Below are 17,661 nucleotides of genomic sequence, written 5' to 3'. Positions count from 1 at the left end.
AATAATAAAACAGATTATATAGACTTTCAAAGTATGTCTGAAACCCCCCAAAACAATGTTGTCTGAAGAAGTGGTGCAATCTAGATTGCTCCATGTAAATGTTTAGCATAAGGCATTCAAGTGACTTAAGGAGTTATTCAGAGCGGCAGGTGATTTCTCAGGGCTCTGTGAGTAAACTGACAAGCTAAATAACTTAGTTATCAATACAAACATTACCCATCAATAAGAAGCAGGATTGGGAATTAGATGTACCTAAGGAAAATTACTGGTTTGGAAATTATATCTGGCCAGCCATGCAAAGAAGAGAGAATATTTAAAACAACCCAGTTGGACAGGAAGTCTTGAATAAAACAACTTGGAAAAGTAAGTGTGCCGAGTATATATATTGGTATTTCTATTTGACTAGGGGGACCAAATTTTGGTGCTTTTCAAATTATTGCAGGAAATTTGACTTATGTGAAAACTGGACTCATTCTCATCTTTTGCTCCCAGTTGGCTTGATCAGACCAATGTTTTGCTTCTCAATATTCTGTTGGCCAACTACACACCCTTGTTCATGCTTATCATCTCTGAAAACCTAAGTCCTCAAGATGTCCCTAAACAAGCTGCCATTCCTCCTCATACTTTTGGACCCCCTTTCCTAGTTCCTCCCTTCTACCAGCCTGGCTTCTCTGCTGTTCCTACAGTAAACTACACCCCCCCCTTCAACCATTTTTTCACATGGCTTTCTCACTCACTTCCTGCTCAGATAACATCTGAGAGGGCTCAGTGAGACCTTCTATGATACCTGTACTTAGTATTCCAGATTCAATCTCCCTCTCTCTCTCTCTCTCTCTCTCTCTCTCTCTCTCTCTCTCTCTCTCTCTCTCTCTCATACTCTCATATGCAAACTCCACTAAAGAAAGAATTTCAGTTGCTTGCATTCACTTTTGTCTTCCCCATGTCTTGAAGACTATTTAGAACATAGTAGATTTTCACTAGATGTTCACTGCTTGAATAAAATGAGAACCAGATTCTACTTTGCAGTTGAATGATGGATTGAATGATTTTACTTTTTTTTTTAATTACACATGGAAAATAAAACCAAGTAATTTTTCTCTCTCTTTTAGGGGAGGAGGTGGGGCAGACAAATGATGGAAGAGGCAGGACAGTACATAGGGAGGAAAAAACTACTAGTGTTGATAGATCATGAGATTGTAGTAAGTCAGCTTAATTTAGCATGTAAGAAGAAAACTAAAATGTTCAAAGGAATGAGGAACTCCAAGGATTAAAATGAGTTTCTTTGGTTCCCAGGGACCTGTCCCTGAGCTCTCACTCAAAGGTTGAGTTCCAAAGCTATTCTATTTGGCTCACAGGGCTCTCTGTGTCACACAAAGACTCTCAATGATATAAATTCCAGAGCCATCTAAGCCCCCCCAAAAAAAATGCTTATGTAATAATTCACATTAGATAAGAAAAATTAATTCTACCCAAATCTCTAGGCTCAAAGTCAAGATCTATATATGAAAGTTCCTCCACCCTGATAAAGCCACCTACTGCACTCAATCCATGTTGTCCCCAGACTAGCTCAGAAAATGAAGAAGTCTTTTCTTCTTCTCCCCTTAAAAAGGTTGTTGGTGAATGCAGACCTCAGAGGAAGTGCTTGGCCTCAGTGGGAGATGCCCACAGACTGCAACAGGGGAAAGGTGGCCCCCTAGGCCCAGTCTGTCTCCATGTTGCTCACTTTCTTGGTGAGCTGTAAGAGGGTGCTATCTGCAAAGCCAAAGCCTTCTTTTAGCAGGACAGTGATGTATGAGCTCCATGCATAGGAAAGGACTTCCTGAGGTGAAGTTCTCCAAGTTATCACACACTTCCCTGGCTTTTCCTTCAAAGTCTTCAACTTTTAAAACACCCTCCTTTTTCATAATCAAGCATGTGTGTTTCAACCACTTGGTCAGAGAAAGCATAGAAGGAGCCTCCTTGGATCTCCTCTGGCTGATGAAGCTTTCCTTACACCACCCCCAGCACTTCATTGTAGCAGGGCTACATCTCTCCTTCTCAGTTGCCACCAAACTGGCATTTCACACCCACAAAGATCCATTCTGCTTCCAACATCTTGGTAGACAGGCACTTTGGAATATGTATCCATCAATCCTTTCTGTTTGCGGGGCTCCCAGGGTTGCTAGTCCTGCAGCTTTCAATCCAAATCCCAAGTAACTATGTGTATAGATCTTCTCAGAGGAAGTGAGGTTTTCCTTAGGGGTTTATTCCAGGGTTTTCTCAAACTACAGCAGGAACATGATTTGGGTGGAGGCCCTCTAAGGTCCAGAGTCCTGACGGTCTCCTGACTATGGCCATGTAGCTTACCTGTTAGGAAACTCACAGTAACCCAAGCCAATATGCCTTCATAATCCATCCATGATGCTACCAATGTCATCTGGGACTGGGAAAGGTGACTTCTTGAAGATCTTCTCCCAAGAGCAGAGCCTGGACTTTCTGTTTGGGCAGTAAGCACAGATCTGCTGTTGCCTTCAGGATCACTGGGGTCCTTTTCCAGTGACTTTGGGGAATTGAGTCTTTGGCCACCTCTAGGAGTTCTTCAACAGTCTCAGCACCCTGCTTAGGTTGATTTACAAAAGCATGAAGTGCTGGATTCACAGAACCAAAGATTTTCCCTTCCAGAACTGGAAGCTGTCCTGGTATTTTCTGCAAAAAGGTTTAAACATGAATTCAAGTTCCAGAGCTTTCTGCATCAAACATAATTCTATACAAGGTGCTAGCACTGACATTTATGGGACACGTGGAAGACAGGAAGACACCCTCAAACCAAGTCTGCTGGTCTCTGTGGAAGACAGTGCTACAAACACAAGATGTCACCAGCACAAAAAAGACTGTGGCCCAGGGAGTGGCCCTACTCTATCTAAGGTGGTGACTTGAAGTTTGATTGTGGAAGGAGTGCTGCTCACGACCCTGTAGTGGATCTTAAAGCACTCACTTCAGTTGATTCTTCTTTTATAGAAAATGAGCCTGTCACACAGATCAATCTACATAGCTTGTGTCCACATACCTGGTCTACCTACCAGGACCATAATGATCTTGTCAGCATGAGGACTCAGCCAATATACTCCATATTTCTATACTGACCAGGAACGCATATGCCCCCCTGACCTAATTGATTTATTTTAAATCTCAACTGATATTTTTACATGGTTTTAGATATTCATGTCAAGATAAGTAATAGGTCAAACTTTACCTTTCCAACCAATCATCAATGTTTCAGAGAGCAAAAATGTTTTAAAACCCTATGTCCATTTTATCCATGTTTCAAGATTATTGAGTAGGGAGCAGGGAATGGAAGGCAGTATAGTTGAAATAATGGCATTATATTGACAGCTACTGAAACTGAGTTGTTGGCACAAGAACATCAACTATATTGCTCTGTCTGTGTAATATATGTTTAAAATGATCATTAAAGATCTTTTTAAAATCTTCATTGCAGAGTCTTTCAAAATTGAACTGGAAAATAAGGAAAAAGAAACTTTTTTAATTTTCAGGGTAACCTGTAGACTATTTGATATTTGATGTCTTCCCCTGAGTTCATATGTTTAAAATTCTGGGATTTCTTCAGAAAGTTTGCTTTAAAAAAAAAAAAGCAGCCCACTAGGAGATAGAGTCTCTAGATAAAATTTAGGGGCTTTCCTATCTTGATGGAGGTCATCAAGTCATAATGGCTCTACATGCTCTACAACATCATCTTTGGAAAGGAGGATTGTGGATCACTGACTTCAGAGGCAGCGAGGGGATTCCACTCCCGCAGGGTGAAAGCAGGTAAGAGCACACTGTGCTCACTCTACAACCTCCCCGCCCTGCCTGCATGGGGATAATAGGCCTGATTACAGACCCAGCTGTGGTAAACTAGTCCTCTCTCCTGACTCATCTGCAAAACATAGCCAATGTACAATTCCAGGAATAGCTTAAATCCTTTACAGATAATGATGGAGTTTTGCATTTAAAAAAAAAAAAACTTTCTTGAATTCTAAAATAGTGCTAAAACAAATAAGAGCCAGCACTGTGTTTTTGATTTGATATCTTTTTAGATGTGTACAGTCTTCAAAATTCAAAAGACATGATTTTTGCCTGACTGGCAACATCGTGTATGTTCAACCTTCTGATGCACTTTTTCATTTATTCCAAAGATGGAGTATGTTTCAGGGGCTAGGAGATGTTCTAGACTCATGGTTTTGGAACAACTTATATCTTCTGAAACAGCCTGGAAATGTGTACTTCAGCTCTTACCTCCTTAAGCATGATCGGTTGAATTTGGTAGAGCTTAATGATTCTACTCTGACCTCTGATCCTTTCACCAGCCATAATTTACCAATTCATTGAGGTGCTAATTTCAGTAAAAGCAGAAATATCACCAGGCTCCATTGGTAATGCTCACCTGTAATCACAGCAGCTCGGGAAGCTGAGGCAGGAGGATCACAAGTTCAAAGCCAGCTTCAGCAACAGTGAGGCACTAAGTAACTCAGTGAGAGCCTGTCTCTAATAAAATACAAAAAAGGGCTGGGGAGTGGCCCAGTTGTTGAGTGCCCCTGAGTTCAATCCCCAGTACCCCCCCACCCCCCACCCCCCGCTGCAAAAAAAAAAAAAAAGCAGAAATATCATCTTAAGTCTCATTTAAACCCCTGATTCCTTAGCAAGTTATTACATAGCAGATTACTGGTACAAAATTTTCAAAAATAAAACATTTAAACTGAGGTTGAAGTGAGTGAAGACTAGTAATAGTGCAATGAATTTGGTTATATCTAATGTCTACCTTACACATTTGTTATAAACAACTGTAGGGAAATAATTTTAATGCAGTAAGACATTAATTCAACAAAAAGACTTGCTACCACCTCACAGCCATTACTATTAAAAACTACAAAGTAACAAGTATTGGCAATGATGTACAGAAATTGAGTCCCTTGCTCACTATTGGTAAGAATGTTAAATAAGCAGCTGCTATGAAAAGGAGTATTTCAGTTCCTCAAGATATTAAAAACAGAATCACCATATGATCCACAAATTCCATATCTGAGTATTCATCCAAGAGAATTGAGCAAGGTTTTTCTTTTAGTCTCTGCACCACTGTGACCAAAGACCTGATGCAAGAACAACTTAGAAGAAGAAAAGTTTATTTTGCTTTATGATTTCATAAGTTCAGCCTATGGTCAGCCAATTCCATGGCTCTGGGCCCCAGGTGAGGCAGAATATTATGGTGGAAGGGCACAGCTTCTCAGAACATGGCAACCAAGAGGTAGAGAGAGGGAGATCTTCTCCCCAGAGACAAAGCATGAATCCCAAAGACATACCCCAAGTAGCCTACTTCCTCCAGCCACACCCTACCTGCAGTTATCACCCAGTTACTCCATTCTGGTCTAGCTCACTAATTAAGTTGCAGCTCTTATAATCTAATTATTTCACCACTGAAAATTCTTCCATTGCTTCACACATGAGCTTTTAAGAGACCACTCTTATCTAAACCATAACATTTCTCCCTGACCCCAAAAGCTCATGCCCATCTCATGATGCAAAATACATGTAATCTTAACAGTTACAGCATTGCTCAAAAGTCCAAGTCCAAAATCTCATCTGAGACACAAAGCAAACATGTGGATATTTTCCCCTGTAAACATCAAAAGCAAGTTACACATACCAAATATATCATGGCACAAATTAAACATTTCCATGCCACAAGGGAGAAATAGGGGCATAGGAAGAAAGGATGGAAACAAATAAGACCTAAATCCAGCTGGACAAACAAGTCCTATAGCTCCATAGCAACTGGGGCACATGGCATTGTGATATTCTCTCATGTGTGGCTCTGCTCCTATGGTCTTGCCAGTTGCAGCCCACATGACCTCTCTCTTGACTCGTTACTGATCCATTTCTGCAACTTTCCTTGGCATACATTCCAAGTGACTGACATCTCTTAATCTCAGGAGTCTCCACTGCAGCTTTGGCTTCCTTCTTCCTTCTCTATGCATCTCCCTCTCAGGGGCAAACCACAGGGACTCCAACCTGTTTAACTTTACCTGGCCTCCCAGGCCTTCCTTGGAAATCTCAGCATTCCTACAGAACCAGAACCACGTGGTTGAGGCCAACACCTATTGCCATCACAAACAGTAGCCAAGCCTCCTGGGGCCCTGGCTGCACAATCCCTGAGAGCCTGGGTGGCTAAGCATGATGAAACTATTTCTTAGATCCCTCTGTGCAAGCAGGGTTCACCCATTGTTGCTTCTCAAAGTAATATTTACTTTTATACACTTGAGCCTGAGACAGATGTGGTCTTGTCAACTCCCGAGATGACCTCAAACCATCTTTCCTTTTCTAAGTATAGGACTTAGCATCTCTTTAGTGGCTATAATATCTATAACCACCTCAACTTCCCTAGCTTCAATTTTATTCACACTTTTCTGGCCAAACTGTGGGTTTTTCAAACCTTTATCATCTGCTTTCTGCTCCTGGTTATCGCTGTAAACTTAGTTAAAAGATGCCAGCAATATCCATGCCATCACGTGAAAGCTGTGCTGCCTTGAAATTTCCTCCAGCAGATTAATTAGCCCATCACTATTAAATTCAGCTTTACATAAAGTCTCAGGACATGGACAAAATGTACATTACTTCTTTGCCAGAAAGCAATATGAATGACTTCTAGTCCAATTTCCAATAGAGTCCTCATTTCCCACTTAAACCTCATGAGCACAGTTTTACTGACCATAGTCCTACGGGCATTCTGGTCATCTAAGCCCCTACCAAATTCACCCATTAAATTCCACTTACAGCATTCTAAAGTTTGTCCAGCTTGCATCTCTAAACTTTTTCAAACTTCCTCCCATAAACTCCAAAAAGCTCCAAAAGATTCTGGATCATTTGGTCAGGTTTATCACAGAAACAATCCTACTTCTTGGAACCAATTTCTATTATAGTCAGTTTGTTGTTGTTGTTGTTGTTTTTTCATGTCTGTGACCAAAAGATCTGACAAGAACAACTTAGTGGAGGTTTCAGAGGTTTAGTCCATGATTAATTTAGATCCAAGGTGAGGAAGAATTTCATGGAGGAAAAACAGCACAAGCCAGGAAACACACAAGAGAGAGAGCACTCTAGAGACAAAAAATAAGCCCCCAAAGTATGCCCCCAGTGACCTACTTCCTCTAGCAAGATCTTATCTGCCTACAGTTACCACAGTTAATGATTCATTTGGATTAACTCACTGTTATAGCTCTCATAATCTAATCACTTTGCCTTTTAAAATTCTTACATAGCCTCACAAATGAGCTTTTGGGGGACGCTTCATATCTAAACAATAACAGTCAAGAAGAATTATTTATATGCTCATATTCATAGCAGCATTATTCATAATGACCAAAAGTGGCAGCAATGTAAGTGTCCACTGTCAGATTAATGGAGGAACAAAGCGTGGTTCTGTACACACATAGAGGGGAATATTATTCAGCATAGTACAACATGAATGAACTTTTATACTAAGTGAAGTTAGCCAGTCACAAAAATACAAATACTCAGCTCATATGGGAAACTTAGAGTAGTCAAATTCATAGAGACAGAAAGCACATGGTGGTTGCCAAGAACTGAAAAGGGGTGAATGGGGAGTTGCTTTTTAATGGACATAGAGTCTTAATTTGGAAAGATGAAAACAGTTTTGGAAATTGATTACACAACAATGTGGATATACTTAAATGCTATAGAACTGTCCTCTTAAAAAAAGATGGTAAATTTTATGTTATGTGTACTTCACAACAATTCTTTTTAAGTCAAACAAAGCCTTCCATTCCTATTCTCTAGAGTCTTTTGAAAGTGTTACTGACTGTGGGGCCCAGGTGGCCATGCTCTTAATGGAGCTCCCAGATGAATTGCTCCAAGGATACATTGTAAATCAGTTGGAAGCCCCAGAGCACAGCAGCAGACAGCAGAGAAGAAACCATAGCTGGTAGAGCTTGATGAGGTGCCACTTTGAGACATAGGCAGTTTGCATTTGGCTGTGTCCAGTAACATACAAGGCTCTAGATTCAAAAAGTTTCAATCAGGGATTTCATCTATATTAACAACAGACATACATTGCAGCAATGTCTATCTTATCAGATGTACCCTTCAGCATACAAAAATGTGAAGGTAGAGACACAATTTTAGGTTAAACAGATGAATCAATAACTGTAGTCAGTGCGTGCTTCCTGCTATCCACCTTCACACTCTTTGCCCATACTTGTGCTGGTGGGAAAAAATTGAAAACCAACTACTGGATACAATTGTAAAGTTCTAGAGCCAAAAGGGCATTCAGAGATACTCTGTCTCAAGGTGGAAAATAAGTTTTAACTTTCATGGCAACCCCAATCATTTGGTGATAGCTACCTTGAATGTGATACTAAAAAAATTCCAAAGCTACTTCTGGACTTAATGAGAAACCATGCCTTGATGGGTGGTTTATGTCAGACCAAGATTATTCAGAGATACTAAAATGGAGGTGGAAATAAGTCAGCAGTTCAAAGCCCATTCTTTGAGGAGCACAGTGACTTCCCAAGTATGAAGAACAAGTTGGCGAGCTATAAAATGGAATTTGCCATATTCCTACCAAGTTCCAGACCAAAGAACTGGAAATTCACTGGGACAAGGGGAAGCAAGGAAGAAGAAGGTGAGTTAGGGGGTATCTTCCTCCACATAGCTAGAATTTTTCTAAGTGAGGTGGCCTCCAGATTTGGGTGAGCTCACCAGAAAAGAAATAGCAGAGAATCATAGAAGCGGGAAGACAAAAATGAAAGCCTGTAAGAGGAGAAACATCCAGAAAAAGATATGCTTCTTAAGAATCAGAAGGGAGGGTTAGGGCAGTAGCTCAGTGGTAGAGTGCTTGCCTAGCCTGTGTAAGGTGCTGGGTTCAATTCTCAGAACCGCATATAAATACATACATACATACATGCATGCATACATACATACATACATAAAAGTTGGAATACTGCGTCTCTGAGAGTGTAGAGGACCCGTATCCAGCATCAACAATTAAAAAAAAAAAGGAATCAGAGGAGACCTGTTTTGTTTTTGTTTTTTCATGATTATTAATATAAGTTTTATCAGCTCTCTTGTTAATCATATTAACTACTGTCTCTGACATCTGATACAGAGTTTGTGACTCTGGTATTTAGATAATCCATGGATTTGTTTCTATTGTCTGGTTTTCCTTTGGTTTTGATCATGAGTTTCTGTCTTCTGGTATTCCAGTTAGCTCTTAATTACCATATTTGTATATGAAGAAGTATAGAGATATGCTTACTGTTCCGGGGAATAAATTTCTTCTTAAAATCAGTTAGATCAAAGGCAGATCCAGTTAGGAGCTGAGATGCTTTGAGACCAGGTTTCAGCCTTTGAAAGGACTGGTCTATTTCTGGTTTACCCTTTTTTATTGTAGGAACTTGTCTTTCAAGTCTCAACTCAGGTGTTTACCACGGCCCCTTCTCCTTGGGGATCCTAAAATTCAGTTTAGTTTGTCGGTTTTTATGTTTGTTTTTGTCTACCTAGCTCCATGATAAAACTGGAAACACAAAGCCCTCCATTTTTGCCTATCCTTTCATCCCTGCTAACAAACCTGAAAGAGGAAAGCAGCAGAGAAATTCAGGATCACCTCAAAGCCTTTCCCCCTCTGTTCCTGCCCTTCAAGTCCTGCCTATCTTGGTTACTTTCTGAGGATTTTAAACAGCTATTCATATACTTATATCTGTTCTTGGCAAGAGAATTGGTCTGATATTTGTTTTCCATTATGGTCAGGTAGAGAAGTATATTTCATTCTAATAAATTAATTTTTCTACTACTAAATGGCTCAAGAAATTGTAAACAAAAATTAAAGATATTAAAGAAGAAAAAATTCACCCGTAATTCTATGATCTTGACCTACTCCAGTATTTTGATGTTTTTTTAAATTCTTTTCTCCTATGCACTTATGTTGGCCTACATTCATAGAATTATTGCAATGAAGTAATAATTGTATGACTATAGCTCTGTACCCTAGCAAGAACTCTGAGGACAAGTGTACACATGTTTAAAGTGTAAATTGCTTTTTACTGGAGAAAACATGGCGACAGGAAGTGAGTGAGTGAGCCGCTCCAGGCCCAGAGCTGCGGTGCCCGCAGATCTCACCTAGTTGGAATACTGCATCTCTGAGAGTGTTAGAGGACCCCTATCCAGCAGCTCTCCGCAGAAATCACCAGCGCTGTGACCCTGCATGGGGCTCCAGGACTCAGCGTTTAAGCAAGACGCCCAGCCTTGGAGCAGGACCCAAAGCCCAAAGTTCCAGCCCAGCAAAACTCAGCCAGCGCCTGAGCAGAATCACCTGTCAACACATCTGCAGATCGCCAAGACTTCACTCCACTCCCATGCAGGTCACTCAGCTGCTACCTACCCACAGCACAATGGCTCCCCGCACCTTGCCAGGCTCCTCCCACCTTACCAGGCTCCTCCCACCTCATCAGGCTCCTCCCACCTCATCAGGCTCCTCCCACTCATCAGGCTCCCCCCACCTCACCAGGCTCCCCCCACCTCACCAGACACCATGCCGCTGAAAGCAGACCACCGCCATCTTGGCTCAACATTCTCACCATTTTAGTTGCGGGCAGTTCCCAGATCGGATCTCCAGCGGCCAGGTACCAGGTTTCCAACCTTCCCCCCTCCAGCGGCAGTAACCCGACACAGTAGTTGCCCAACACAGGTGTGCAGTGCGACCAGGGAGCCGCCCACAGGAGCCCCGGGGTGAGAGTTTCCTCAGTTGGGAACTGCTAGGGGAGAGGGAGAGACCAGGAACTGGGAAATCTCCAGGCAAGAGACAGAGATAGTACCAGGCGCTCAAGTCATACGAGCGAGTGGTCCCAAAAAGAGACCTGTGAGGTGCAATCTCCCTGCAGGCACTGGCTGATGCCACTCCCCACATCCAGGTGCCCTGCGCCAGGACCGGTCTTCCCACCCTGGTTACCTCCACCATCTGAAGGGCAGAGACACCAGCTTACAATAGACTATACCACCTACTGGATGGGAAGAGAAGCAGGAAAGATATAGATCTCTAAAGGTAGCTACAACCCTGGTTTCTTCCTTCCAGTTGTTTGTTTGTTTGTTTGTTTTTCTCTTCTACCCCTCTATCCACCCTCACATCTCCAACATATGTGAAACCAAGAACTTTGCATGAAATAGGACTTTGAGGACTGATTTATTTGAATAATATAATATAGAGGTGTTGTATATGCCTTTTTTTCTTTTCCTTTTTCTTCTTTCATTTTTCTTTCCCCCTCCAAATTTTATTGTTTTAACATCGGTATTTTTCTATTTCATATGTGTGTTTGTTTTATCTACTCTACTGTCATCCCACGTACTTGCCCACCCTAAATTACTTCCTGTCTATTCTCTTGCTACTAACCCTCTTCATTAGATTTCTCTTTCACATTTCCTAAGATATATTAACTCTATATCCTCACATCCTACCTCCTCAGCGTATTATCCTATGCCCCACCCTCAGTTTATTTTCCACCATCAGAAACTGTAAACCTTTTTACAAAACTAATGATTATATCTTAGATAATAATTGAATCCAACATTTCTGTACATTGAGACTAAACTGTAAACATCTTAATAACAACAAATTGTTCATAGGTAGTATATTGTTGATATTGGGATCTGTTAATATTGTCCTTCCCCACAAAGGGGAGGTCTTGGAATACTACAAGAGCACTACAAACCTATAGGGTAAAAACAATAACAATCTAGACCCATAAAGCTGGAAAGGAAGACACACAAGCAACATGAAAAGACAAGGGAAGAAAGTGCCTCAAACAAATGAAGACACCACATCATTAGAATTATTGGCAGCCACAGCAGAAGAAATTACAGAGAAGGAGTGTAGGATGTACATGGTTAAAATGTTCTGTGAACTCAAGGAAGATATAAGAGAGCAAATACAGGCAGTGAAAGATCACTTCGACAAGGAGCTACGAAACAGAGGAGCAAAAGATCACCTCAACAGGGAGATAGAGGTTCTAAAAAAAATGGGTGCCAACCAAGAATCTTGTATTCATCAAAATTAAACTTTATATTTGAAGATGAAATAAAAACCTTCTGTGATAAACAAAAGTTAAAAGAATTTATAGCTAGAAAACCGACACTACAAAACATCTTTGGAAAAATATTCCATGAAGAGGAAACAAAAAACAACAATGAAAATCAGCAGAGGGAGGTGGTACCCTAAAGGAAAAACTAATCAAAGAAGAAAATCAAGTCAAGTTAAATAACAAAATAAACAAATATGGCTGGGAATAGAGTGTAAATTCCTTTAAAAGGCTTTAATAAGTTATGTAAGGATTCAGATATAGTCTAAGATACCAAAGAGCTAATGATGTGATTAACAGGACAAAACAAAAAACAAACAAAAAATATATATCACTTTAAAAGTTTTCAACTAATAGGCAAAAGCCTATATCTAACTATTTGATTTAATAACAATGAAATTATATTCAATTTTTTAAAAATCAAATGGCCCAAGGAGCTATACCTAAACTAACATCACCAAATAAACAAAAAAAAACTCCATGGATTTTTCTTGGATTATTGCTTAAGCTTCTTTTCTTTAAAAAAAAATAAATAAAATAAATTGGTTTTGTCTGGCTTTCATTTATTGTCTCCTCCCAGTCATAAATACTCTACATGTGTTTGTGAGCAGTAAGCCTTTGGCTGACCTATATATTGAGTTCATACAAGATCAAGCCACCAAGGTGCTAAGCTGACCATGACCCCTACTCTTGATGAGCTGTTATCCTGTGAAGTCAGTGTTCTGAAGACAGAATTTCACAGTAGGGATTTTCTACATCTATATTGTAGAAGAAAGTATTTGCAGTATAGTAGATTTTTCACTAGACCAAGTGAATAAGCACAATACTACAAGTATCAATGTTTAATCCCACTTCCCTATGGGTTTTAGGTTCACACCAGCCCCAGAATCAAGGCAGGCCAGCATGAGCCCTGGGAATTGCTCTGTAGACTGGAGATCAGGGAGCATGTGACATTTCCCATTCTCTTGCTGCCAGACCTGATGAACTGGTGTCTTCAGAGGAGTCCCCTACAGGGGGGTTCAGCTGCTTAGCCAACAAATCTGTGAAGCATATCATTGTATATTATAACCTAATCATGTATGATTCTAAAGGTTTCTCAAAGGTAAATTGGAAATTTATGGAAATATTTGAAGCTAATTCATCCTTCCAAATAACTATTTCTATTCACATACACAAACCAATATTTCTTTATAAATAAAGCATAGTATGATATGAGGTTAATGTTTCAAAGAAACTACTATTAATAATATCTTAAGCTTTGTAATATCTACCATCACCAATATAAACAAATGAACAAGTTCATCAACACAAATAAATAATTTAACATGAAACTGAGAACTATTACATGTAAGTCACAGAGATTTCTGCAGGGAAGTAACACTTTTTGGTTCTGGTTTTGTACCATTCTTAGATTTCTTCAAAATGCATATAAAAATAGCCATTTGATATAAGTACATGTTCTCAGATATTAATAAATTCCCAACTTTTTAATAGAGAATTTTTGAGACTACCTGGTTCTTTTCCAAATTGTGTTTTCATCAAAATATAACATTTCCTGGGAAGGTCTTTGCATCATTAAAATTTTACACTCTCATTCAATGGCTTAATGTTAATGTGGGTGGAAAGTAGCAGAAAACAACAAAACTTTTAAACTGAATTAATATAGAGGGGTTGGGCAGCTATTTAAGCTCACTGTGAAGCAAGCATTCTTTACCCAGCCCAAATTCACACCTTTTCAAAGTTTTAATAAGTATTATCATAGGCCTTGAGATCCAAGAGAAACCACTGCACACTGCAAATGTCAATTCTTGAAGGACAAAGATCAATTGCTATTGACTATCAGGATGCAAAGCTGACACTGGGATAAACAAATATTTTTAGAAAGGCTTTTTAGAGCCATTAAAGGATCTTTGATGGCTTAAACTGGAAAGATTTATCATTCGGGAAACAATAACATCGTGCAATTATCAAAAGGTTTACTTTTTTAAAGCGGATGGTACAAGTACAGAGGATCAACTAAACAAGGCTGAGTGATTCTAATTCCAATCTGCTCCTCCTTGTGCAATTTTGTGTCTTTGAGGAATCACTGAAGTTGGGTGGTCCATTTAGTATTAGACATTGGAACAAGCATCCCTTTTATTCTACACACATTCATGGCAGACATTTCCATAAGTAAATATTTTTGTAAATATGTCTTAAGTTTCTCTAAGACCTTTTTATTGCTATAACACCCAAGGGGAAAAAATACTCCACTTCTTTTTAAGTGATCATAAAAGAAATCTAAATAGAAAAGCACAAATATGTAATTACTATGATCTTTTATTACATCAATAAATAAGCTTTGGTTTCCACAGCTGATATCAGAATCTAAGCCAGGAAAAATCTGGAGCAATGACCAAAGAAAATGCCTTTTTTTTTTTAATAACTCTTTTTAGTCCCTTATGATTTTTGAAGGATCCACCAAAATAATCTGAGTAAACCACAAAAAGACATAGGTGGAAGATAACAGTGGTAGGATTACAGCACAGGGGCTCTAGAACCTAGAAAGTAATAAATGAAATCTTAGTCCTATAGACTGCAATGGTATAAGAACGGCTGAAGGGAAGTATCACACTTTCTTGCTGGGTCAAAGACAGCCAAATGCTAGAATCTGACTGTTTCACACCTAAAACGTATTAAATCTTTAAAAATCTAGAGAGATATGAAGAGGAAAAAATATCTCTAATGTAAATTGGAAAAAAAAAGTCTGTTTACCAGAAATACAAGAAAAGGGGAGCTTTTGTGTACCCAGAATTTTCAGGACTAGAATATTTTGAAGTAATAGCCAACAGTGCTCAAGTTTTAAAAGAGTAAAAAGGCCTTTTCCACTCACCCTGCTGTTCTTTACACTGGACATCTGTCAGACAAATATTAAGGAATGAAGGACAAAAAAAAAAAAAAGATGAAGAAACACATCCCAGCAATCTGTCTAGGCTTTACCTCTGTCCAACACTGACTAGAACACGTGTGGAGACCACTGTCCTCTGAGTGCTTAAGAACTGAGTAGATAAAGGGAGGAAGTGAAATTGGACATGTAAAGAAGGAGCAGGATGCTTTTAGACTTGGACATTTGTGTAATGGTCAGTTCTTAGAAAGCAAGGAGTCTAATAATGAACTTTATAACAGTATGTCACAATACCTAGCATGCCAGAAAGCCTGTCTTGGGGCCAGTTGATTTAGCTCTCTGAGTTTCCACTTTGCATCTATATAATGATGAGACAAATTGTAATCCCCATCTTCAATCCCAGCCCAAAGCCCTCCATCTGTAACAGGAAAGCCCTTTGTACATGTACACAAGGCTCGTTTGTGCCATTGTCTTTCTTTCTAAGTCAAAATCCACTGCTTGGGCTCTTGTCCTCAGCAGCCTAACAGAAGTAACATATGCAATTCATTTATGATTCTCATGAGTAAAGGATACTAGGTGGGAAATTATATACTTGGATTACATGGGCAATTAACCAGCTTTGTCAGCTGAAGTGGTGACAGCTGTTAATCATATCATTTAATTCTCCCTTATTTTTTAATGTTATTATTACTCTTATAACAATTTTCCAACCTTTTTACTTTCTCCCAATCTTTTTTTTCCCCCTTTAGAAAGGCCTAACTGAACTCTTCCTGACCTTCCTTTATGCTGGATAATTTCCTCCCTGGAAACACAGGCTTCGTTTCATTTCAGTCTTCTAGTTTCCTGATTTGAGCTCCCTCTGCTGATTGTAACCAATTTGCTTTTAAGGGTTGAGGCAGACATTAAATTAAGGCACTAACACACACTGCCCCATAATCTCCAGTGACAGGAGAAAAAAAAATGTGTTACTTGATAGAACTTGGAGGCACCTTTCAGATTGTATGTATAGTCCGACCTCTTATAAGTAAGAAAACTGAATTTTCATAAACATTCCACTGAAAAACACTGGACTCTACAATGTTAACATTCTTGTAGTGGTTTGTCATTGCCATCTGACAGCTGGAGGACACTAATGAGTTCTTGCTCAGATTTTAAATCCACAATTCAAAAAAAAACATAAGATCATCATTATCATAACCCCCTGAAAATTCTGGACAGGAGAAGTTGGCTAACACAGCTCTATTGGTCAGAGTTTTCAGTGGAAAAAACCAACAGAATTCCCTTTGGCTAACTTAAGCAAAAATGAGATGTACTAAAGGATATTGTGTAACTTACAAAATCATAAGAAGACCAGAGACTCATTTTCCAGGAAAATGCTCCAAACATTGCCACAAATTAGCTAATGAAGACACTGAAGCTGGTGTTCTTGACAGGACTTGACTTTACTGTCGCTGCTACCATTTTCAATACAAATGTGACTTCTTACTCCCTCTGCACATCTGAGAGTCAACTGTCTCCACAGTCCTATAAACCAGGAAAGGGAAGTCACCACTTGTCCTCATGCTCATTCAAACCAAAGCTCCACATGTCCCTTTCATGCTGCAAAGGACACTGAGACTCATCATTTGGGAATTGCCCCAAATATGCAAAGACTATTCAAAAACTGGTGGGCAAGCAAAGATATCACAAAGGTAGACTTCAGTAGCAAAATGGAAAATAGCATCCCAGCTCCTCCTGCTCCATCCCTCTGTCCTTTGTCCTTGCCCATTTTGTGATAGCACAATTATATTCCCAAATGACTCCTGTTCTGCAGTCAACAGGGAAAAAAAAAAGCATTCTCTTTATCTACATGCACAGCCAAAGCAATACTGGGCACACAGTAGGTGTTCAGCCACACTTATCAAAAAACAAATCTTACATAGTACTTATATTTAATCCAATAAATAAATATGAAGCTGCTGAGTCTAGCACTTGTTTTGGGTGTAGAGTGATGATAAATAGATGAATAAAATATAACACAGTTCTTGAGGGTGTATGGCCTGGGAATTAGAGAAATATTTATGGACTAAATTTAACATAGCCTGACAAATATCATACAATGATAGAAATGTTAAGCATGTCAGGAAAACATAAGATAAATCACCAATTAATTCTGCCTTGAATTTGCAAGCTGGGGCAGTGGAATAGTAATATTTGACCTACAAATTTTATGGAAGAAGAAAAAGTGCATATCAAGCCGAGGAACTAGTGAGAACTAAAGCTTATAAGCACCTGGTGATGCCAGGCATTCTTCCAAGACTTCTACACATACTAGCTCCTGGAACACACTTAATCTGTAGGGGAGCTATAATTATTGTTGGTGTTTCACAGGGACTTTGAACATGGGTGTCCTGATTCCAGCATCTGGGCTCTGCACTGTGATCCCAACACCGTGCTGCTATCTCGCAGTAGCATAGGCACAGATACAGAAGCATGAAAGAGTACAGTGCAATGAAGAGCAGAAGCTCAGCCATTTTCAGGGTGGTTACTGCATATATTAGTGTGGATATAAAGAAAAGGCTGAAAGATGTAACCATCAGTAACCACCTTCAACATCACTCTTAATCAGCAAATGTCTGAGACCAACGGGGCTTATCTTTGCGGGGGAGAAGGGGGCTTTTT

General features: G+C 39.6%; 1 pseudogene; it reads right to left on the bottom strand.

Annotated features, from left to right (window-relative positions):
* Positions 1 to 1,506: 1,506 nt before the first annotated feature.
* Positions 1,507 to 4,287, bottom strand: LOC124080858 (ectonucleoside triphosphate diphosphohydrolase 5-like; annotated as a pseudogene).
* Positions 4,288 to 17,661: the final 13,374 nt, after the last annotated feature.

This window comes from Marmota monax, unplaced genomic scaffold (genome assembly GCF_021218885.2).
Source record: "Marmota monax isolate L192 unplaced genomic scaffold, Marmota_monax_Labrador192_F-V1.1 WCK01_AAM20220418_F8-fsc00048, whole genome shotgun sequence".
Taxonomy (NCBI): domain Eukaryota; kingdom Metazoa; phylum Chordata; class Mammalia; order Rodentia; family Sciuridae; genus Marmota; species Marmota monax.
The sequence above is the reverse complement of the archived record's forward strand: the minus strand, read 5'-3'. Positions and strand labels throughout refer to the sequence as shown.